General features: G+C 37.0%; 1 protein-coding gene across 12 annotated transcripts in view; it reads right to left on the reverse strand.

Moving 5' to 3' along the window:
- Positions 1 to 26,294, reverse strand: part of ZNF385B (zinc finger protein 385B) — a 422,701-nt gene that overhangs the window by 106,637 nt on the left and 289,770 nt on the right. Inside the window, exon 1 of one of the 12 annotated variants that reach the window (XM_025404505.1) lies at positions 15,190 to 15,380. The exons of the other annotated variants lie outside the window; for them this stretch is intronic. The gene's annotated coding sequence lies outside the window, so the exon portion shown is untranslated. Of the gene's footprint in view, positions 1 to 15,189; positions 15,381 to 26,294 lie in introns of those variants that run through there. 12 annotated transcript variants of the gene reach the window in all.

Genomic DNA, 26,294 nt, shown 5'->3' on the forward strand with positions numbered 1-26,294 from the left:
TCTCTATTCTTTTCCATAGGTGTATGTGTCTGTTTTTATGCCAGTACCATGATGTTTTGGTTATATAGCTCTGCAGAATAATTTGAAGTCAGGTAATATGATTCCTCCAGTTTTGTTCTTTTTGCTTAGAATAGTTTTGGCTATTCTGCATCTTTTGTGCTTCCATATACATTTTAGGATAGTATGTTCTGTCTATGAAGAATGTTGTCATTGGTATTTTGATAGGGATTGCATTGAATCTGTAGATTGCTTTGGGTGGTATGGACATTTTAACAATATTGATTCTTCCAATCCATGAACATAGAATATTCTTCCATTTCCTTGTGTGTGTTCTCTTCAATTTCTTTCATCAATGTTTCATAGTTTTCGTTGTAGAGAATTTTTACTTCTTTGGTTAAGTTAATTCCAAGGCATTTAATTTTAGTTATAGCTATTATAAATGGGATTGCCTTCTTGATTTCTTTTTCAGATTATTTGCTGTTGGTATATAGAAATGCTACTGATTTTTCTATGTTGATTTTATATCCTGTAACTTTACTAATTTTGTTTATCAGTTCTAGTTCTTTGGTGGAATCTTCAGGTTTTTCCAAATATAAGATCATACCATCTGCAAATAATGATAATTTGACTTTTTCCTTTCCAATTTAGATGCCCTTTATTTCTTTCTCTTGTCTAAATACTCTGGCTAGAACTTCTGCTATCACCTCCTTAGATATGTAAGTTTATATCTTAGATATCTAAGATATGATGGTTTAATCCATGAGTAGAAGATTTATAATGCTCCTCTCCAGTAACAAGCATCTTTCTTTAGTGTATAACTTTCATGTAGTATAGATAAGTAACTGCTGGTGCAGGTAGCTCTCTGGGAGGCTGGCTCTGGCATGTCAGGCTTTTTTTTTTTTTTAATATAACAACTTTATTGAGGTATAACTCATATACCAGACAATTCATCTGAATTGTAGAATTCAATTACTTTTAACATATTAACAGAGTTGTTGTATTATTCCATTTTCATACTGCTATGAAGAAATACCTGAGACTGAGTAATTTATAAAGAAAAAGAGGTTTAATGGACTCACAGTTCTACATGGCTGCAGAGGCCTCACAATCATGGTGGAAGGCGAAGGGGGAGCAAAGACACGTCTCACATGATGGCAGGCAAGAGAGTGTGTGCAGGGCAACTGCCCTTTATGAAACCATCAGATCTCATGAGACTTATTCATTGTCACAAGAACAGCACGGGAAAAACCTGCCCCCATGATTCAATTACCTCCCACCAGGTCCCTCCCATAACATGTGAGGATTATGGGAGCTATAATTCAAGATAAGATTTGGGCTAAACCAAATCAATTGTAGAACCATCACCACAATCAATTTTAGAACATTTTCATAACATCTAAAGGAAACTCTTATCCATTAGCAGTCACTCCCCATTTCCTCCTAATATCCCTAGATCCTGGCAACCACTAATCTATTTTCTTTATCTCTAGATTTCTCTATTCTAGACATTTTATTTAAATGAAATCATATAATATGTGATGTGGTCTTTTGTGACTCACTTCTTTCATTTGACATAATGTTTTTGAGGTTTATCTATGTTGTACCACGTATCAGAATTTCATTCATTTTTTAGGCTTAATAATATTGCATTGTATGGATTTCCCAAATTTTGCTTATCCATTCATCAATTAATGGGCATTTGAATTACTCCCACTATTTTGCTATTATAAACAACGCTACTTTGAATATTCATGTACAAGTTCTTATGTGGATATATGTTTTCAGTTCTCTCAGGTATATACTTAGGAGTCAAATTTTGGAAATTGTTTGGTCATCTGGTAACTAAATGGCTTAATATTTTGAGGAAGTGGCAGGCTGTTTTCCAAAAGGTCTGAAACATTTTACATGATTACTATCAGTGTATGATTACTATCAGTAATCATTTTACATGATTACTATCAGTGTATTTTTCCTGGCCTGCCTGTATAGGACCACACAATAATTACATGCTTAACATCCCCTATTGACTTCAAGGAGAAATGAACAGTATGAGATAATGCTGCAACTATTAAAATTTCCACCAATCTTTTACACAGTGTACCAGAGTCATTAAACTTTCTATTTCAATGATCCTTTTTTGGTGATGAATTTTCTTAATAAACTCTGCATCATATTTCAAATCGTTCCAGAACATTATTGGCAATAATGTTTAATGGACTGTCATACTTCATTTACATTGATCCTAAAAACAGAAGAGAAAAAAGAGAGAAGGGTGCCTGAAGCATTTATCTGTAATGGCAAGTCTTTAGGTCAGCCCCGTCCATTAGGGAAGACAGAGTAGCACTCAGCAAAAATAGAACCAGCCAAAAGTATAGATTGAGAGTAATGTTGTTGTTGTTGTTGTTGTTTTTCTGATGCTCAAGTAAATACTCTGATCTCAGTCTGTCATTCATATAATCACCCTGTATTTAATTACACATTACTCTTCAAATTAGGTAATGTTAACTTCAGTGCTTGTAGATCTAAGATGATGTATTATATAAATATATCAAATGTTGCACAGGTACTTATTAAAATATTTATTTTACAAGTTTTACTTTAAACTCTTAGCTAAGTTAAAAAAAAAAAAAAACAGAGATATTGGCCGGGCGCAGTGGCTCAAGCCTGTAATCCCAGCACTTTGGGAGGCCGAGAGGGGCAGATCACGAGATAAGGAGATGGAGACCATCCTGGCTAACATGGTGAAACTCCGTCTCTACTAAAAAATACAAAAAACTAGCCGGGCGAGGTGGCGGGCGCCTGTAGTCCCAGCTACTCGGGAGGCTGAGGCAGGAGAACGGCGTAAACCCAGGAGGCGGAGCTTGCAGTGAGCTGAGATCCGGCCACTGCACTCCAGCCTGGGCGGCAGAGCGAGACTCTGTCTCAAAAAACAAAACAAAACAAAACAAAACCCAGAGATATTTCTTATGTTGGCCCAATGGCCTATTTTATTATTACTATAGTCATTAAAAGTCTAAAGGAAGGTATAGACTAATTCTACTTAAAGCTGAATGATAAACAAATGTGTAATTATTTTGCCATTGCGAGTCTCCTGGAGGGAAGCAAAGTTCCTTCTCTAAGCCCACAATGGTGGCTCTGATAATACTGTGTAATACACAGCTCCCGAGGGCCTGGTGAGAGTCACTTTGTTCTAACAAACCCAAATCAAATAGAATGCAACAGGGAACTTCACAAACAGATTACTCCATCAACAAAGGTTGGAATGCACAATGATCCCCCTTAGCCAATCAAATCTCTATGCTAATAAAGACAAGGCTTGAGAACTACTTAGCTGTTACTACTCATTAGCATAAAAAACTTAGCAGCTGTTTACCATTCATTAGCATTTTAATGATAGACAATTTGCCATGTTAAACACAGATTGTTTTAAAGTACTGGTAGATCTTCTGAATAAATATAAACTATATTTTCATTATTCCTTCACCTCAACCTGCTGTTTTCACTTTTAAAACCTACTTTTTAATACTACTTCACCAGGACTTATTGCTTGTTTTTGCAAATGGTAAATAAATAGGGACAAAGTGCATTTTTTTGGACAAGTTCTTTCATGCTCTGATCTCTCTATCTTCATGTTTCAGATTTTGCTGCTGCTGCTGCTAAGAATTCTTTCTCCTCACCTCTGGGTGCCTGAAAGTCAGCAGGAGTTACAAGCAGAAATTTGACCAAAATGCATTGCACTCTGAAAGAAAATGCTTAATGTCTCTAAAAGTCAAGGACTTGCTAAGAAAAAAGGTTGAAAATATAATGATCAGGCATTTCAATGCAAAAGGTGATATAATATACCCATTAAGTTGCTATTCTCATGGGACAGAACCAACCTGTGACTTTTGTATAAACTATTTGGCAATATTACATAAGACACCTCCTATTTGTAGTTCTGTTTCAGAACATAGTATGTAATCTGGAATATATCATAATGAATAAAGTCATGATGAATAAAATCATAACAGGGTTCCACCCTATTTGATAATAAAACTTTTCATATCACTGAATGCATATATTTATCAAACTTCCTGTACTAAAATGAAATACACATATATAAGCATGCATACTCCAAAAATTTAACAGGAATAATTTAACACTCTTGAGAAAGGAATAATACAAGGTGGTCACAGGAGGATAGAAAATTCCAGACAGTAGTTTCACATGTTTAGCAAAAGAAAACTGTTGAAATAGCTGCATAAGGTAGGGGCTGATAAGACCCTGAAAAACGAAGGTGTGGGCCAAGCTGGCTGAGACTAACTGGACCCAACATGGCGCTGGATTTGACCTGGGTTTCACCTAGGATCTCATTCTACTCTCACTAACATACTAAATCACACACCCACCAGTGTCCTGACAGTTCTGAGACCACCCATATTGGGTGTAAAAATGGGTAGCACACAGTTCCAAGAAATCTTCACATCTTTACAGGAATCTTCATGAATATCCCTCCACTTGATTAAAGAAACCCATAAATATAGAAACTCCAAACCCTGTGGTGTGACTCACTTCTTTTGAGTATGCCCACAATCCCCTTCCTTAAGTGTGTACTTTTCACTTTGCAATAAATCTGTACTTTCACTCTATCCCAATTTGTCCTTAAATTCCTTCTCACAACAGCATCAAGAGTCTGGACACCAGACAGAGTTGAGATCTCACCGGCATTTGGGGATCTCCTCTAGTCCACCAGTTTCACACTTATCATGGAAATTCCATGTATTCATATGAACATGAATTCCCATTAGTATGCAATTACTTTCTTCCATACATTTCACTTTGATGGTAAAATACAAGTTAATTCATCCATAGCTATGAAATCAATAATATGTAAAAGAAAATTTCCTAATATGATCATAAGAAAACTATTATTTCAGTCAACCGCCTCTGTAACATAATAGGTACCTTATTATGTTAATGGATTATGTCATAATATATCACAATACAACCTAACTTAAGGATAGATGACACCTGAAATTATTGCCTTAGTCTTTGGCCTTTAGATATATAATCTTAAAAGTGCATTTAGATTACAACTTTGAGACTTCCTAGTGGCTCTTCTTTATATGCCAAAACAGAAGCAAACAAAACACCTCGTTCTTCAAAAGAGTATGCCAGAGTCAACAAATATGCATGAAGAAGCATTTGCAGAATGAGATCAAGTCTGTATCTATTCTATATCCTGCAAGAGTAGTTTCTTCTTATGCCATTATTATGCATGTTCCCGTCAGTGAGTACTGAAATTAAAAACTTAACATATTATAAAAACCTATTGTGGGAGGCGATGTCAATTATAGAACTCCAAAAGATTTCTTTAAAGAAATTTAAATGAGTGGCATTTCAGATTTTCTGCCAAACTCAGTTTTCTCTTTTCATTGCTTTCCCAGCTTTGTTGCACCTAATACTGCATATTTTTTCCCTCATCGGGATAATTGCCAACACAGCATCTCCTCCACTTCTCTCAGCATTTCTTTTCTTTCATTAATCTGCTAGGTGAAGAAAATAATTTACCAAGAGACTATCAAAGCATGGCCACTAAGAGGTGGCTATATGAATAGGGGAGGTGACTGATAAAGGATTTTGCTTTTGAAAAGGTCTCATGATAGCAATAACAGAGATAACATTTTTATAGAACACACTATGTAACAGGCACTATCCTAAGTTCATTACATATGCAGGTATATATACTCATTTACATATACTCATGTATATACTTATACATATTTCATCCTCGCAATCTGATTAACAAGGTATTAGCCCCATTTTCCAGATGACAAACTGAGGCACAGAGAGACTAAGCTCAACTTCATATAGTTTGTATGTAGATGAGCCAGAATTAGAACCCAGGCTATTTGACTTCTGAATTCTGCTTTTCACCACCATGCTATGGTCACCAAATTGTACAGGTGAAAACACTCCAGTCATATAGATACATTCTCCAGCTGAGGGAGAAACATTTTACCATAAACCTAAGAGATTTAAAATACTGGACCTCCAAACAGATATAGTATTCAATTGGGAATTAGCTGAAACTTATTTGACCTTAGTGTAGTATCTGATACTTAAATAACCAACATATATAATGAATATATTTATCTAAAAAGAATCTTCTCCAAATAATAGTATTATTTGATTCAATACATACTTATGAGGGACTAACAAGGCACAATGCTAACAACTACAGGGATTATGAACTGTATCAGAACTTATTTTACTTTTTAAGATAAGAAAATAATAATAACAACTGCTACCATTTAATGAGATTTTACTGCATGCCAGGTAATGTGCTAAGTGATTTATGTCCCTTATTCTTACTAAATTATAATGCAACTCTGTGATATTTATACTATTATTCCCATTTTACAGATGAGAAAGGTGAGGTTTAGAGTGATTAAAATCACTCAGTATGTGGTAGAGCCTGGGTCCAAACTCCTGTTCATCTGACTTTAAAGCCCATGTCATCATTCCCTAAAGTAGGTTATATGTAAAGTTGTTACATGAAAAAGATTCTGTCATCAAATACATTTAGAAAATGTTGCTTCAACAAAGCTTAAAGCAGTTCTTTTCTGCAACGCATCTCAGAGTTTTTAATATACTAACAGGCACTGTGGACATATAGCCAGAAAAAATTTCTTCCCACAATGTTTTGAGCATGGAAACAAGCCTTAAAATTTTTTAAAATTAAGAAGACACAGGCAACACTGTTCTACATCTGTTAAAAGCACCAGCTCAGGAGACAGATATGTTAGAACCTGAAGACTCCTTGGTGCACTGCTTTCTTGTGCAACCTTGGACAATTAACTTTACTTATTTATACCTCCACTGTCTTTTCTATAATTAAGAAAAATAAGAGTAGCTATATCATAGGACGGGTGGGAAAACTAACTGAGATTTTTCTACGCAAATTGCCTAAACCTGTGCCTGATACATAGCCAGTGTTGCATAAGCTTCAGTTACATGGTTACAAACTACTCCCAGTCCTTGATATTATGCCATATCCCAGGAGAGCATGAATAATTAAATCTATTAATACTTACCATAAATGGCAGCGGTCATGTGTTATCAAAAAAATGTTAAGTAGGTTCAAGAGAGAAAGAAATTGTAGCTGGTTCATAAATGGGGTTCATAAATGTTTCCACAGATGAGCAGATTATCTCTTAAGAGAAACTTTGAGGAATGGCTTGTGTTTTGAGAGGTATATATGGAAGAATGGGGGAGGGAACTGTATAAACAAAAAGTACATAGAAAACAGAATATGTTGAAGTTAAAAATTTTTTAGGCTCTCAAGGTATTCTTAGGGTTTCTGTATTAAAAGGCAAAACAGAAAATAGAAAAACCAAAAACCAAAACCAAAAATAGAGTATCTTTGTGACCTTGGAGTAAGCGAAGGTCTCTTAAACAGGAAATAAAAGATGCTAATCATAAAATAAAAAAATTGATGAATATATTCTCTTAATAAGAATGTAGGAAAAAGACACAATCAAGAAAATGAAAAGGCAATCCACAGAGTGGGTGATGATATTCACAATAAATATTTTTTGACAAAGGACCTGAATCTAGAATATAGAACTCCTACAGATCAATAAGAAAATGACAACACTAGATAAATGGGCAAAAGACTTGGACACTTCACAAAAGCATATATTAAAAGGGCCAATAAACATACAAAAATGGTGATTAACTTCATTAGTAGTTAGGAATATGTGAATTACAACTACAATGAGATATCACTACATATCCACAAGAATGGTTCGATTTGATGAAGAAAGATGAAGATTATTAAGTGTCGACAAGGATACAGAGCAACTAGAATTCTATATTAAAGTGCAAATTGCCACAGCTACTTTGAAAAACTACTTGGCAATATCTATTTCACCTGAATATATACATACCGTATGACCCAGAAATTTCACTTCTAGGTATATACCTAACAAAAATGATATGTTCGAGAATGCTTATAGCAATATTCTTTATAATAGCCCCAAACTGGAAATTAGGCAGTTAATCTATCAACAATAGAAAATAATTTTGGTATGTTCACACAATGAAACATTCATACAATGACATACAGTGATGAGAACAAATGGCACACACTTACATGCAACAACCAATAGATCTTGCAAGCATAACGTTGAAAAAAAGAACTAAAATAAAGGAGTACATGCTGTATGATACCATTTATATAAAGTATAAAACCAGGCAAAGTAATTTATTCTGTTAGGATAGTGGCTCTCCTCACAGCAAGGATGGGATGAGGTGGGGGGTGAGACGACTAAAACAGGGCATTCAGAGTGTCTTCTAGGATGCCAGAAATATTCTTACCTTGATCTAGGGGCCAGCTGCATGTGTATGCTATATTTGTGTACATTCAGTCAACTGCACACTTATGTGCACTTTTCTGTATGTTATAAATTAACAGAATTTTTAAAAAATGTAGTCAATGCTATTAATTCTAATAAAATGCTTCGACAAATATAGGCAAAATTTCTCAATAAGAATGTCTTCAAATACTGTCAAGTTTGTATAGTTTTAGGATGACAATGATGCTTTTTGAGTTCTTTTTTTTCCACTGCCAGCTTGATTTTGCTCAAAATGATTTGTGAGCAAATAAAATTTCTCTTTAAAGCTGATGCTTCCTTGCTGAATTTACGAAGTGAATAGGGGAGACTAACACAGACTCTAGTGATGCCAAAGAGAAAAATGTGTATCTAGAACTCTGAGTCTATAAAATCTAACAATTGGCAGTTACGTGCCTGAATTTCCCTTGGGGAAGCTCAGGCTTCCCCCTAAAGAGCTCCGACAGCAGCCACCATGGCAGCAGCCTGGCAGAATGTTACATTTAAAAGTAAATCCTTCTGAGCACTGCACTGAAGTTGATAAGCAATAATGAAGTGCTGCATCAAAAAACATCAGAGAAGCCACATCATGAGGGATTTAAAGCCACAATGTCCTTTGGGTCTTGTAGTAATATGCCAGCTTTTACACAAAACAATGAATCTTTCACCGAGATGCAACAGATGGCTTTTCAGATGCTGTGGCAATAGAATATGTACAGCCAACTGATGATTCATTTATACCTGAATATCTTGCCCACAGACTGAATTGCTTACATTTAAGTGTTGTAAAAAAATGGATAAGATTTATTTGCTATACTGTACAAACTATAGTTTGGTCAAACATGTGATCTACTTCATTGGCTGCAATCCTTTTTCAAAGCAGCGTTGAAAAGTATGAGAATTTAAGAATTTAAATAAATGTATAGGGTTAAAACTGAATTTAAAATATTTTTGCTTTATCGTAATTTCTCAGCTTATAACTCAATAGTATTAAGCATGATCATGCAAAAAAAGGAAATTGAAAGAAGAAAAAACAGTATTCCAACAAATGCTTTCTCAAGTTTTCTGCAATAATTTTTAAACACCTGACTTATCAAAAGGGAATGTCATGTGCTTAGTTTCTAAATTACTAAGTCTTTGGAGAAGCCAAAATTATCTCCAGACAGGGCTTTACTAAAATTGTCTGAGGTCGAGAACAGATTGGGAGGTCACAGTGCCTGATGAAATTTACTGGCGAAAAGACCTGGGGTGATGGTCCTGAGCTACATTTGCCTGGTGACTCTCCTAAATGGCATTAAGACCCTTTCTTGAAGTCTGAAGCCTCTTTCTATTACAAACAGAGGAACTATTTGTTGTCCCTGATGCTGATGCTTCCTTGCTGAATTTAGGAAGTGAATAGGGGAGACTAACAGAGACTCTAGTGATGCCAAAGAGAAAAATCTATATCTAGAACTCTGAGTCTATAAAATCTAACAATTGGCAGTTATGATGGCAGTCTACAGCATGCTAGCGACCTAATGGCAGTGCAGAACTATCACTTATTTTGGAAACCTCCCTAAAAAATACAACCTTTCCCAGGAAAAGTGCAACAGTGTTACTCAAGTCACTGAATAGTTCTAGAAGAATTACATTTAATAAAATTTTAGAGGTAAGCATAGTTTAGGAATCTACCCTTCATTTTGTGTAACAAAAATGGGATTTGGAGAGCTTAATCTACCATGGTACCTGACTAATGGTAGAACCAAACCTAGAGCTCAGTGCCCATGAACACTGTTTTGAATATTTAAGTCTGTGCAATCAAAGATGTACAGGAATCATGTATTGTCATCATTACCTTCTTAAAAAATTCAAGATTAGTATTTGGCGTGTTTTCTTTTTTAATTTTGACTGAAATTTTAAAGAGAGTATTCATTTAATTAAATGAAATTTTAATTTTACTGTTTTATCAACATGATTAATGGGAGAAATTCAATGAAAGAAAAGCCAGTGTGGTCAAAAGCCAACATTTCTTTCCAGTTTAAAAAACAGCACAAAATTGATTATAACAGCTCATGTTATTTTATTATATATATATAAAACACATATATATGTATTATATATATGTATGTTTTAGATTCATAGGGTACATGTATAGGTTTATATAATGGGTATATTGTATGATGCTGAGGTTTGGGCTGCTAATTATCCTGTTGCCCAAGTAATGAACATAGTACCTGATAGGCTTTCAACCCTTGTCCCCCCTCGCTCCCTCCCTGCTTTTGGAATCCCCAGTATAATGCCTCATTTTAAATACTTCTTTTAATATTCCCAATGGGGAAAAAAAGAGATCAACAAAGTTCATTACAACTATGCTTTAACCATACTGTTCAGATCAATATAACTAATTTAAATAGCCTCATAGTAGGAGGCATACTCACATCTGTGTTGGTGGTTTTTATACTGAAGTACTATCAGAATCACAACAAAAATGCTATCTGAGAAGACACATTTTTTTCAAGTAATGGCAACTGACCTTCTATTTGAGATCAAAGCAGCAGGCCTATTTAGACCTCTGGCTCTGTCTTTAGGCCTCTCCTCTGCAGTTCACACTAAGAGCCAGGCTAAAGGGATCTGGATACAGCAACTCTGAGGTCAGTGCACCCAGCTGCTGCTATAAATTCTAGCTCTAGGGCACATAATGTTTTTTCCTCCTAGTTTCAGAGAATTTCAGTTCCTGCTTTCAATGTCTAGGCTGTGGCATTTAAGGAACAAAAGGAGAGAAAAGAAAAGAATAGTGGTTTATATAAATTATCCTTTTTAAAAGGGTATTTCCCCCACCCCAAGCTTGTTCAATTTGAGAAAACAGAGTTAATATTTGCTCTGCTAGTGCCCTCTACTCCCGCCTTGGTAGAGAAAAAAGGTTTCCTTAGCTTAAATATTAACTAAACACTTCATAGCTATTCAAAAGCAGTTGCCCATGTTAAAAATAACAACAAAAAGTAATAAAATCCCAGAAAGCACAACTTTGGAATAAATAGAAACAGTAAAAACTGCTCTAAACCCTTTTTGCACCGGTATCCCAAGGTCACCAGAATTATAATGCACTATAGAGTGTTCATAACAAATTCTAGTAAAGTATGATAGCCATGGTGGCCATCATAGAAAAGGCCACTCTTGGTCCTCCATCAGCAAATAAGCCATTCTCACCCAGGAGCGGCAGAGATGGTTTCCATCTGGCAGCCAAGGTTGCTGTGCAAGCAGCATGAAAGCCCCTGTTCCATCCCCATGGAAACCTGGTATGGGGTGCCTGATCTGGCCGTGCCAGGGTCAGAGTGAGCAGAGACTGTGAGGATGGGGTAAAATTGGAGCTACAATGGGAAAAAATGGTGAGGGATGATCTGGAGAAGGAAGAAAGAGCAGTGCGTTTGGCTTAGTTTTGCAAAGTGGACTAGAATTAGTAGCAATTTCTTGTTTGAAATTTCCTAATATCTTACACCTAAAATGATTTTCTTCCCTTTCACCTCTTCATTGTATGACAGAAATCTATATAAAATGGAGTGGAGCAAAAACTGCACGAGCAGGAACATCCTAGTAAAGCAGAGCATCTAAGTTTTTCAAACACTGCTGTGGGCAACTGGAAGACAATGTGAGCTCACCCTTTTCCTGAGAAACATGGAATGTTCTGTGACCCAGGGAATGCTTGTACTCCAAAAGGTCTCTAGTGGGTATTTAACAGATTGGGCCGATAGTTGGCCTGGCTTCTTGAAACTCTGCCATTGTCCTGACATCCTAGAAACTGATACTACTTGCTTCAGTCAGGTAGGCAGCTTCTGGGGCACTAGCGATGTGCAAAATATCTCCAATGAACACCCAAGCATTTTCTACACATGAAGGGACTCATCATAAATGGCTGCCTTGGTCCTGTGCATCATGTTATTCTTGTACTATTATACTGACTTTGTACCAGACTTTCTTACATGAAATTTCTTTCTCTTTTCTTTTTTTTTTTTTTTAACATAGTCATCAAAATTTTTGCTTTACAATTTGACTGTCAGGTTCTTTTTTTAATATCATATAAAATTTATGGTGTACAACGTGATATTTTGATGTACATACATATAGTGAAGTGATCACTAGAGTAAAGCAATTTGACACATTCATTATCTCACTTGGTTACTTGTGTGTGTGGTAAGAGTACCTAAAATCTACTCTTAGAAATTTTCTAACATACAAAATAGTATTAACTACTGTCCTCATGCTGTACCTTAGATGTCTAGATATAGTCATCCTATATAATTACAACTTTCTACCTTTTGCCTATATTGGCCTACATTTCCCCATACTCCCCTCTCTCCCACACTCTGATAGCCACCTTTCTATTCTCTGTTTCTATATATTTGACATTAAAAAAAATCTACATATAAAAGATCATGCAGTATTTTTTCTTCTGGCTTATTTCATTTAACGTAATGTCTTCCAGTCTCATCCATGTTGCTGCAAATGGTAGGATCTTCTTTTTAAAATCTGAATAATATTCTTTATATGGAATTTCATTTTGGCTCCCCAAATGATTCCCTCCTATGCCAGTAATGAACACCAAAAGTCAAGGCCATAATGACTTTTTCCTAAGAAGTCCCACTGAAAGTAGAGCATTTCACACAGCACTCATTATTTTCCTTTTCAATGATTTGCTTTATAAGGCAACAAAGGAATGGAAATATTTTCTTTTAAGACATTTGTTTTAACTAGTGGTCTCTTCTGAATTTCAAACAGACTGTTAAGCTCCCTTTGCTTTAAAAGACACCAAAGGAAAGTACACAATTCATAAAAATGGAACTGGTGCTCAATGTATTTAACTTGAGAAAGCATGCTTCCAGCTCAAAGAAATGCAAAAGAACCCGAAGTTCCAAAACTGCACAATCTCTACAACTTTCCAAACTTTGATTGACTTGTATCTCTGTCTCCTTTTCTCTAACACCAACATTCTCGAACTCTCTCTAATCACTGTTTTCCATAGTTTCCCTCTTTCCCACCTGTCTTTTCTGCCTCTCATCTCTCCTGTTTCTCTCCTGTATGTGACATCTCTGTCTCTGTCTCTGTCTCTCTGTGTTTCTGTACATCTCTGTACCTATCTGTGTGTCTCTTTCATCTCTTTGTCTTTGGCTCCCACCATAATACTTCCAGGGAACTAGAAAGCACTCATAAAATTTGTCATTTGCCTTATTTTGCAACTACATTGTATTGGTTTTGTTTTCAATATTTGCTTCTATAAATCAAAAGATTAATAGCAAGATTATTGTAGTATCAGGTCAAGTTTGTCCCTGTGACAAGATGTAACAATTAAATTAGACCATATCTCTAGTTCTGTCTCCAGTAGTCACTTCAGTTGCAACAACTGAGGATTGTTTTTATTACGTGCTCCCACGATGGTATCTGCCTTCCATGTGAAGGCAAGGGACAAGTTAGAAACTTGAGTGCACCATAGAATTTTATGGTATATTTTTTCAGAAATTCATCATTGTGTCCTGGGTTATACAAATACTATACCATTTCACTGGAGAGCACAAGGTGCTTTTACATATATTAATAGCTTTTTACATATATTTTACACACACCACAATAAGTAGTTTTCTAAACTTTACATGGCTTATGATCATCCCATGTTTTTCTGATGAAGAAAATGATGCTTAGGATAAATAATTCTAGGAAAAGCAAACATAGAAAACAAAGGCCACAGTGAATCTAGCACTAGAAAATATCTTCTCTAAATCAGGTATGTAATAACTCCACTGAGCAACATTGTCTGCCAAGAGGTCACACATCAGTGTCTCAAGGACCTTGGAAAAATTGATGCATTTTTGGCTTTAACCTATTCATTTTTGCAAGTCCACTGAACCCTCAGTGTTTATACTTCTAACCCATGAATAAGATAGAATAAAAGAAGTCAATGCTGTTTCAATATTTTTCAAACCACCTGAAATTCCACTGTTTTATGAGATAAAAACATCTTCCTGTGCCAAGAGTTCCTAAGTCCTTTTCTAATAATATATTTATTCATGTTTTACAAATGGTAAAACTGAAAAAAAAAAAAAAAAGGTGGGGAGTAAGGTGGGAAATAAAAGGTGGGGGAAAATAAAGTGATAACATTAAAATAGAAATGAAAATTTCACAAGTAACTATTGTATACATACAAATTATACCTACTCTTATAACAGACAATACTCCCTCTTGAGAAGCTAAACTTACCTGGTTTCCAGAGAGATTTCTATGCCCAAGGGTCTAAACAAACACGAAACCATTGAGCTTTGACGTGAACTAGATGGAACATTAACACTTGAAATGGTGCCTATCATAAAAATCATGTGACAAGAGTGTAAATCACCCACGTCACTCAATTTGATTACAGGCTACCAGCCACTATTCTGTCCATCTGAATGTGGATTCTTGGACATGTATAATCATCAGCTTAAATATACTTTCTGAAAAGAAGTTAAAAAGGAGAGAGAGTTGTAACATACTTGGATTGAACATGAATCTCATTTTTACCTAGTAGTTATTCTGACACAAACTTTGAAAGCTTAAAGAAATGTGGGAAATCAGTTACCTCATCATTATAGTTAGCACAGTGGTTCAATAGTACAACTGAAATACAAACGGGCTAGGAAAATCAAGATAGTATTAGAGAAAGGAATTGCAAAATTAGCAAATTCTATTTGTCTTAATTCTGATACTTTTATCTTTTTCTGAAATTCGTTTGACCTGTTTTATATTTTTGTCACATATTTCATAAGAAAGTTCCTTAAGGTGTAAATGTGGGTCAGTTAGCAGTGCTTACCTTCGTTTTTAAGGTTACAGTCCACGTTCACGTCTGCATTTGAGCATTGTATGAGATGTTACATTTAAAAGTAAATAATTCCATCATTTCAACCTGGTGCTCCTGTGAAATGTGGTGCCAGGAAACAGCCGGCAGGCAGTGCTTCTGAACAAATCATACGTCCTGTAATTGCCGCTTAGCTCTAATTACTACTGAGGATCGTGTTTGCAACTTGATTCCAGGGAGAGGGCAGAATACCTTCTGATGACACAGAACCAAATATATCCTAAAAGACTGACAAGTGGCTTTCTTTCACGTAATTTTTCTGAGTATCTCCCAGCTGCTCAAAAACTACCACTCTGTCATGGTAAAATGGAAATAAAGAAAACTGACACCCATATCTCCCTTCTAACAAAGCAATTCAATTCTCTCAAAATATCTACTTATCCCAACAATTTGGAATTTTCAGTATCACTTATATGTCAAGGGATTATTCCCCCTTAGGTGGGCAACTATATCTTTTAAAATTGCTTTTTATTTCAAAGAGAAATGCATTCTCACAACAAACTTTATATTCTGTTAGACTAGAATAATTTATTTGCATTCTATTAGGTCTGAAGGATTTGTTTGCTTTCCCATGGATTTTTAGGTTTTAAATAAAGATTCATATAGTTCAAAAAGACTAGAGCAGATGTCAATTTGATGTTGATAAAATTAATAGGTGTGTTTACACATCTCAACTCAGAAACCTAATTTCAGTTATATGGGGTATTATGGTAAAATTGAAGTTATACATGCTTGGAACTAAAATGATTTATTATTTACTCTCATATCTAATTAATTTAACTTTGCATCTAGTGGCATCTGACCATGTTGTCAGAATTAAGTATCTCATATATCCATGTTACACAGTGTGGCTATGACTGAATGGTTGTTTTGCTTATGCTAAGCTGATTGTCATTGATACTGATGAGTTAGCTTAGTGGGCATTTGAATGAATAAAAGAAACTTGAAATGACTGAAGCTTGCAAATGTCAGGAAGGATTTTGCACCTTTGGTTGTGCAACTTAGCACATTTGCTAACCACAGCCAACACTTTAGTGACGTACAGAAAAAATTATATTTATCCAAGTCCTGAGATTTAGTATATCTGCTTATGTCAGATTTGGACAGTAACTATCAGAGACAGGTAAACCTAAATGAATAATTAGATGCAGCAGACAAAATGGTAATTATAAAACCAGCTCTTAAAAACGGTACATTTTTTTTTCCAGTCTCAATGATCTAAGTTATGAATAATAACAAAATAATATTCTAAATGAAACATAGTATGCTAGCTCTATACTTATTTCCCTCCAAATAACAACTGGGCACTCCTTAAGATTACAGTATAATTATAGTCATGGCTGTGGTTTTCACTTAAAAAAAGTCTTCATCTATGATAGCTCTCCCCTAAGAAACCTCTGCTCTGTAGAGATTATGCTGATGGCCTCTTCAAAATATTATTCTTTCATGAAGAAGTATTTCATTCTTTTACCTGCTGTTAAATCATGACTGATTCTTGGAGTATTTTTTCTAGAACATTTCCAGATCTGGAATACTAGTGCATCCTTGAACTCCCAAGCTCTTTATTTGTACACCTCATGTATTTTCAGTTTAGTTCAGTAGTACACCAAGTGTGGTCCTCAGACCAGCAGCATCAGCATCACTTGAGAACTTGTCAGAAAAGCAAATTCTGAGGCCTCGCTCCAGATCTACAGAATCATAAATGCTGGGGATGAGGCCCAGTAATCTGTGTTTTAGGCAGCCCCCTACATGACCTGAAACATGCTGATGTTTGAGAACCACTGGTCCATAGTGCAGGTATGTACTAAGAGCAGTGGGAGAATGGGATAAGGAACACTTAAGCCTCTATGGGGAAAACTACAGGAGAGACTGAGGCTCCACAGAGAGGTGACATTTAAGTGGTTATCTAAAAGATGAGAAGAGCTTGGATGGATCCAAAGGAGGCACCAGGCATCTCTTACCTAGCTAAGTCATCACCTTGAGTTAATGCAGCCCTGCCCTCTCTATAAGACCTTACCCTATCAATCATCATCTTTCTTTAGTCAGTCCATTCTCAAGGAAACAAAACTTGCTTCATTCTTGTTAGTCTCTTAGTCTACCAACTACTTGCTCTTACCTTTTAACTTCTTTTAGAGTAGCCTACCCTTCCTTTGTTTTTGTTTTTTATTATCCCCTCACTTCATAAGCACTATAATTTGGCTTATGATTTCTCTAGCAAAATAAAACTAGGGTTCTGAAGGCCTCTATCGGTCCTCCTTGACCTCTCTACCACCGGTAGAATATAATCCCATTTCTAAATTACCTCTTTTCCAAGCTCAGCTTTTGTATTTCTAACCCCAACTTTTGCATTTTCCCTCCCACCTGCATCCCATTGGCACCTCAAGTTTGATTGTACAAAATTAAACTACTTATCCCAGCCTCCCTGCCCCTATCCCCTCACCTCACTCCCTAAAGGATATTTCTTCTCTGCTGGTCTTTACTTCGTCACATGCAGACCCTAAAACTTGAAGCTGTATATTACTTCTCCCTCTTCCTTGTCCCTGAATCCAGTTAGTTTTACGACATCTGTCACCTCGTTTCCTTTTTCATACCCATTGCCATTACCTTCATTTAGGTCCTCATTAGCTGTTCACAAGCATAATTCCTTAATCATTATATTACCCTTGTAGTCAAATGAATTCTTTTTTTTTTTTTTTTGAGACGGAGTCTCACTCTGTCGCCAAGGCTGGAGTGCAGTGGCCGGATCTCAGCTCACCGCAAGCTCCGCCTCCCGGGTTTACGCCATTCTCCTGCCTCAGCCTCCCGAGTGGCTGGGACTACAGGCGCCCGCCACCTCGCCCGGCTAGTTTTTTTTGTATTTTTTAGTAGAGACGGAGTTTCACCGTGTTAGCCAGGATGGTCTCCATCTCCTGACCTTGTGATCCACCCGTCTCGGCCTCCCAAAGTGCTGGGATTACAGGCTTGAGCCACCGCGCCCGGCCTTCAAATGAATTCTTAAGAAGAACAGCTTAAATCAATCATTATCCTACTCAAACATCTCCTGCGGCTCCCCTCAGTGAGTTACGGGCTTTGTAATACCATACACCTGTTTAAATCTCTACTTTGCTACTCACCAGCTGGGAAACATTACATAAATTAAATGACTTAGCCCCAATTTTCTCAGCTGACAAGCAGGAATAAAATAGTAATCATATCTCTTGAGGAGCTCTGAAGGAAATAATACACGTAAATTCCTGCCATGGTGGCTAGAGAACTGAAGGATTTAGTGAATGGTGAGCATTATTACTACTATCACCATAGAATCCAATTCCAATGCCACAGTTCAGCATCCAACACTATCCTCAAACTTAAATGAAAACTGTTTTCTCACACTTTATAAGATTTATTAACCCAAATTATCTCTCAAGGCAGGCCCCATATCTTATTTTTCTTTTTGTCTCTGGCCTCTTAGGCATTGCCTTACACTTGGTAATTGCTACAGGAATGTTCACTGCATGAAGCACTAGCTGGTTCTTGTACATACACACTTTCTGAGTTCTATCACTTTTTTTCATGCCGTCATGCCTTCCAGGATGCTCTTCCCTTTTTGTCTCCTTTTAAATTCTCTCCATTTTCAAGTGACACTTTAAATGCTATCTCTTCCAGGAAGCCTTCCCTCTTTTTTCAGAAGAAAGCATTTTGCTTTCCTCAGAATCTGCAATGCATTTTATTTACATCTCCATTACAGTACTTAAGACTGTTGATAACCTGCAATGCATTTTATTTACATCTCCATTACAGCACTTAAGACTGTTGATTGTGTATTACTTGTGCATGTGTCTTCTTCCCCAAAGAGTTCTAAGCTCTTCTGGCTTAGAGACCAGATTTAATTTACTGCTGTTTGTCTAGGGCCCTGCCCAGAGAACGCACTTAATGAATGTGTTGTGAATGTAGGCGTAAGGGAAGGGCATCTGTGTTTTTAATATAAGAACTGTGCTGCTGCATACGATCTGATTAAAGGTTTTATTGCTCATTGATAATTATGATCATCTTCAAAGAGTACATGGATTATGAGAATTACAGAAACAAGTTTAAGACCTCTTATAAATGAAGTATGTTCCTAATTTTGGCTTAAAGGCTGTACTCTAGAATCCGGAAGCATTTTTCATGGAAATAATAATTCCTGGGATAGTCAAAAGCTTAATTAACCTGCAGGACAGCTGTGTAAGATATAGCATTGCATTAGCAATAGCACCTCAATGCCAACCCTACTATAAGGGGTCTTGAAAAGGAGTCAATAGCCTATGAGTGTTTATGAAGACACTCAGTCTTCCTTGCAAAACATAAAGCCATGACTTTTGTTTTCTTTTTTATATTTTAAGACGTACTCAGAAAGCCATATTCTGAAGCCAACTTAGTTGTATATTCGAATGGTTACTTTTCATTGCCAGGATGAATGTGACCTGGTTAAAGAATTAATTTATAACTGTCGATTATAAATTGTAAATGTAGAAAATGGACTATAAAGTCCACATATTCGAACACTCAGAAATAATTTTATTTTTAATTTACAATTCTAAATTATAGTTTTCATGTCTTCACTTTGGATTAATTTTAAATGGACTATGGCTTCTGATTCTTCAGCTTCAGTTCCTGCATCCGAATCCCCCTGACAAATGCATAATGACTTGTTGACAAATTTTTAATAACATTCACTGGGGAGGGGAACTGTTACTTTAGAGTAACTCTTGAGTGAGTAATTTTTTTTTTTTTTTTTTAGACGGGGTCTCACTCTGTCACCCGGGCTGGAGTGCAGTGGTGTGATCTCGACTCACTGCAACCTCCGCCTCCTGGGTTCAAGTGATTCTCCCTGCTTCAGTCTCCCGAGTAGATGAGATTACAGGCACCAGCCACCACGCCTGGCTAATTTTGTATTTTCAGTCGAGACAGGGTTTCACCATGTTGGCCAGGTTGGTCTCGAACTCCTGACCTCAAGTGGTCCACCCGCCTCAGCCTCACGAATTGCTGGGATTATAGGCGCTGAGTCACCGTGCCAGGCCCATAATCTTTTTTAATGAAAAAATTATGGCCCTTCTAGTCATCTGAATTGCAATTTTGGATTTTCACAAGTTTACTTATTTAAAGCAGCAGGCAAACCTAGAAACAAGCTATCTGTGGGGGGAAAAAACACAAACATATTTTCACTGTTACTTTTGCTTCCACCATCACTAAGCTAGACATTATAGTAAATTGAAAACTGAGGTCACTGGTCCTAAAGGTGCTTTTCTATTTAGAGAACAAAAATAATATATCCAAAAACAATTAGAGACTAATACAAAGACACATAAAGTTTAATGTAAATTAGTGGCACAGATATAGAAGAAGTGGTACAGGACAGATCATAACATCCACAGGGCAGGAAGCTTTGTTTCATTCACGAATGTATTCTAAGCACCAGGAACAATGCCTTGCACATATTGTCAGCTCAACAGCCACTGCAATCAAAGGAGAGACAAAAGTGGGCTAGAATAGCTGGGGAAAGTTTCACTGTGAAGGCAGGACTTGAGCAAGACCTTAAAATATGTGACTCTTTGATTCCTCCTTAGCTTCCACTTACATCCAGACTATTGGTAAGTCCTGTTGTCTCCACCTCCAACATAGGCTGCAGATCTTCCTGCTTCCGTCCATGTCACTGTCACATACTAGTCTGAGATACCAACTTTTGTCTGAACTGCAGTTAAGGGATCTTAAGGGCTCTTAAGGGATCTTATGGCTCTTAAGGGATCTTTCTGGGACCACTTATGGTCTCTGACATTTGGTTCTCACACAGCAGCCAAGCAAACTGTTTAAAAATACAAATCTGATCATGTCACTCCAGTGGAACAGCTTCCCACAGCACCTGGAATAAAATCAAACCCCTTGCTATGGCCTATAGTCAACACATGTTTAATTAAGCCCCTGCCTACTTCCAAAACCTCACCGAGTACTGCCTCTCCTCCCCAGCCCCCAAGATCTAAGCTTCCTTCCTCTCTCTTTCCCAAACACATCACATTCATTCTATCTCAGGCTTTTGCCTTTGCTGTTCCCTCATCATGAAACTCGCTGCTCCCATTTCAGTTGTGCCTCAGCTCAGTTATCACCTCAGTGAGCCCCTCCCTCTATTACACTGCTCTGTTTTATTTACTTCATGGCACTTATTTGTCTCTAAAATGACCATGTTTTACTCATTTACTTGTTCATTATCTCCTCTTACTAAAACATCATCTCCACAAGGGTAACAACTCTATTCCCAGTTTCTAGAGCAGGGCCAGGCCTATGGTAGGTACTCAATACATATTTTGAATGAATGAATGACCACACTTTTCCAGCATTTTCAAATGTGAAGATACTATTTTAGCATCAAATGGTTTCAAGGACTTCTCACATAGTATTAGTGTTATTTTTTCTCTCGGTATTCACTGACCATATTCAAAGCCGTTATGAAGTTAGCAACATTTAAAGTACAGTGGTATTTCATTATCACAGTAGGGTTGACATACATTTGGCAAAAATATGTTGAGTATGTGTGAGAAATGGTATTTATTCAATCTGTCAAATTGAAATCTATCAAACTTACTACGCATTTCTATTCACAGGTACATGAAGATCCTCAGCCCTCAGATGTCAGTGAAGCCATTAATTGATATTCAGATTTGATAAAAGAAGACGGAAGGAATGGCAGAGGTCCTAGTTAAAACTTTCTTGAGACCAAGATAAGAAAAACTCTATTTAAAGACTTATCCTAAACTGAGGATAAACTAACTTATTTTCTAAACCATCTAACACCTAGAGTTTATTAGTCATCTTTACTCATTTGTATAACAATGTCTGACACTTACATAACATTTATTATGCACCAACACTGTTCTATACACTTACGTATATTAATTCACCTAATTTTCAAATTAACACAGTAAAGGAAGAACCTGCTATTACCTGCATTCTCTACATAAGGAAACAGGGCACAGAAAGACAAAATATCTTCCCCAAGATCCTGAAGAAGACACGCATCAGAGCTGGGGTTCAGTTCAAACACATGTAGTTTGGCTCTAGAGCCCATACTTTTACCACTATGTTATGCTGCCTTGCTGATATAAGGAGGTATCATTTTTACACTAGTAAAATATCTCTTGTGCCATCCACAGCATAAAAGCAAAATTGCTTATCAGATGTCAGTTACTCCTAAATATGCATATTTTACTCTTAAACCTTCTTAAGTAGTATCTTCTTGATTACTGCCAAATAAGGCTCTGAAATACTTCACAGCAAGTAACTTTATGAAGCAGTTCTATATCACGTGGGAAATCATGAGGAAAATCTAAATCAAATACCAAATCTCACGGTGCCTTTAATATCACTGTGAAAACAGCATAATTTTCTAGGACATGTTGTGAAGGCTGAGGTGATAAGATAGCATATCTTAAAATGACTTGAAACAAAAAATGTATTTGTGAGCATATTCCCAAATCACCACAAATGTTGTGTTTTCACAGATTATAACATGAGGACACAGAACTCACCTTAATATATAAGGTCTTTAAGTGTGCAAAGCACAGTGCTTTCTGCACAGTATTGGGTCAAGCTGTTTATGAAGAAAGGTCAATATTGGCTTATAGCACCAAGGTTATAGACATAGTCCAAGAAAGAATTCCAATAAGACTTAGGTTGTTCTGTCATTCATATAAGGCCCTTCATTTATTTCCTCATTTAGTCCCTCCTTTTTGAAGAGATTAGCTGTCTTATGAAATGTGAATGAGTCAAGGAGGAGTTGACTATCCTGACCATATCCCATGTTATGCAACTTGACCCCTATGTAATAAATCTTCCTAGAAGCAGGTCTTTTCCAAATGGGGCCTGTCCTCACTATTCTCATGTGATACTTGGCAAATGAGGTATTCTGAGTCTGACTGGACACTTCTCTGCTCCTCAGCTGACAACTCTTTAATACAGATGTCAGCCGGAAAACTTTACTGGGCACGTAGGGGATCAGAACTTTTGAATCATGTCCAGCCAAGAGAGTCCATCATCTCTCAGCTCTCTGCTGCCCTGCCCCATCCCAACACCAACATACAATTCCTACAAGTCCTCTGAGCTCTGATGGCACAGAACATGGGAGGCGGAAACGATGGGCTCTCAACATGAAGCTGGTTCCTTTGTGAGTTCACTAAGGCAGAAAAATCTGTACATTTCTGTGATCTATTCTTTAATAAAAATTTTGGGGGCTTGGGAATAAATGTGAAGGAACTGAGGGCCTTTTATCATAGTGTATGTAGCCTTAGAGTCAGACCCCAGTTCAAATTTTGCTTTTACCATTTAATAGTGAAAAGACTTTGCAGAAGTGCTTATTCTCTGAGCCTCAATTTTATCATCAGAAATAATACCTGTCTTTTTTTAGATTTGGAAGGGGAAGGACACTTATACAATGCTTAACACAGTGTCTGGCACAGTGTGTGTTCAATAAATGGTAGTTCTCTCTTTGTTTCTCTGATTCTGAAGAGAGCCAGGTGTTTGGAGGCTGGCATTTAGAAATGCCTATAATATCCTCAACATATTCCGTTTTTATTGGTTTTCTCTTTATTTTGGCTTTACGCCAGGGATTCTTAAATTAGGATCCATGGACCACCCACTCTCCAGGAATTGTATGCAAATATTTGCAACCATGCTTATTTCTCAGAGAGAGGAATCAGAGTTAATCAATTCACAAGGGATTCTGTGATTCAAAGGGATTAAAAATGTCCGCATATGTTTCTGAAAAGTTGCAAACAAACCGAATCTCTTTTTTTAAATCAAATTTTATTTTTAATGTACTAGAAGAGTCTGCGAGTAAAAGGGACTCTACAATGAATCTTTCTATAAAGCAAACACTTGTTTCATAAACTGCATATTTAATCCAGGTTTTTTCAGTTTTTGCATACCACATTTGATTAAAGTAGAATATATAGTGATATTACATGCATAGTAGCTAACTTCCATGAACAATTTAAACACACCTTGTGGGGTCAAGTTCAAGTTCAGTGTACACTGAAAGAGAAAGAACTCCAGAAAGTCCTTGCTCTTAACGGACAAAGTCTTCGTTATTCTCTGCTCCAAATATCTCATTTTATGGAGGAAGAAATTGAGGTTCTGAGAGGTTATGTGACTTGCCCAAGGTCATCACAATAGTTATGGACAATGAGGAATAACAGCTGTAAAAATAATGACAGTGATTATGATGATGATGACAGCACTGTGATCTATTGAGCATTTACTTAAGCTAAGCCTTTTTAAGACTCTAACCTCACATACTTTCACTGCAAGCCCGAAGGACGATTACCTCTCTTCAGCAGATGAGGCACTCTGCCCAGGGCTCCATAGTCAGCAAAGGGACAACTGAGAACAAAATCCAGCTCACAACTCATAGCCCTGTTTTGGCTTTCCACATTGTGCTCTTAATCAGTACTTGAAACTGCTTCCCAGAACACGACAGAACAGAGAGTCATGTGGTCTTGAAATACAAACAATTAAAAGGTTAGTTAGCAAAGATTCAGTTACAACCTTTAAGTTCTATTCATATTTTCAGATGGGGTTTTACAAATACAATATTAGACGGTTCTTGCTAATGCTACACTTTCACAAATATACACTAGGAGTACAATCTCTAGAACAAGTCCAGATCATCTCCTGCTTGTAGTAGAGCTCTTAGACACAACCCTCCTACCCAGTTCTTAGGCCAAAGAGATCGGCCCACATTGTCTATGCCTTCCCTACCCCTCCTTCTAGACCACATGCTGGGTTCCTGGGATTCTGTAAGTCCATGCCCTAATGGCCCTCGGACTACTTCCAAGTCCTGTGTAGGTCTCTTTTCCAGATCCCTTCCTGTGAAGTGGGCAACACCTGTGTGGGCCTGGGAGTGGCCTCAGGGTGGCTATTTTCAGAAAACGTAGTTGGGCTTCCATGTTCTGGCGGAGAACTTTGAGGTGTCTAGGAATTCTAAAATAATACCTGGCCTTCTCAGATATTTATGAATAAAAAAATCCATGTATTCAAACATCCAACTGACTTTCAATGATGGCTAAAAGCCAAATAATGTACTAGGTGTTAAGTATATAATGATGGACCAGAAACCTTCAGCCCCTGCCTTCATGGAGCTAACTGCCTTGTGAAGGGTTCACTTGAACACACAGACATTTACCATACAGAGTGATAGTGTGGCAATAGGAAAAATACTGATATGCTGAGGGTACATAATTCTTTCATAGGTGTCCAGTAAGACTTTTTTGAAAAAGTAAGGTCCAAGCTGAAAACCTGAAGAGTAGAATTTACCTAGGCAAAAGGGAATATGACAGGAGAAGAGGAAGAACTGATCCAGGTATGTTTTGAGAAAACTACACATAAAGCCAGACCTGGAGCCAGAATAAGCATGGTGTCCTGAATTGAAAGATTTTTCAGTATTGACTAAAGTTTTCTCTGGGGTAAGAAATGTTCCTGGAGAGGTAAGCTGGGATCACCCCAATGCAGGTCCTATAAGTCAGGTTAATGTGCTTAGAATTGTCCTAAAGACAGTAAAGAGCCAAAGACAGATTTTAAATAAGAGCATGCCATGCTGAAGCTTTCATGTTACGAACATCAGTGGTTGGAGAATAAATTATGTCTATGTGCAAGAGGAGCTCATGGCGAAGTCTGGGTGGGAAAAGAGAGGCTGATAGAGCTAAGGAGTTCAAGCAGAAGGCATTGTAGTAACGTATGTGAGAGACAATTTGAGTATGAACTGAAGGTTAGGCGGTAGTGGGAAAAGAATACAGACAAAAGAGGACATGATAACTGATAACTGATAACTGATTGGAGACAGGACTAATATCCAGTGGACTATTCAGCAAGGCTTCCAGCTTGGGTAGGTGCAGGGGCCTGTCACGGAGAAAGAACACAGAAGGAGTGGTCAGCTTGGAGGGAAATGTTATTTCTAAGCTTGACCTGAAAACCCCTCCAGCTCAGGGATTTTGGTTTTTACCTTCCCATACTACCACCAAGACTGAGGGTGCAAGGCCTGTGTGCTAGACTGTACG

The sequence above is a fragment of the Theropithecus gelada genome, chromosome 12 (assembly GCF_003255815.1).
Source record: "Theropithecus gelada isolate Dixy chromosome 12, Tgel_1.0, whole genome shotgun sequence".
Lineage (NCBI taxonomy): Eukaryota > Metazoa > Chordata > Mammalia > Primates > Cercopithecidae > Theropithecus > Theropithecus gelada.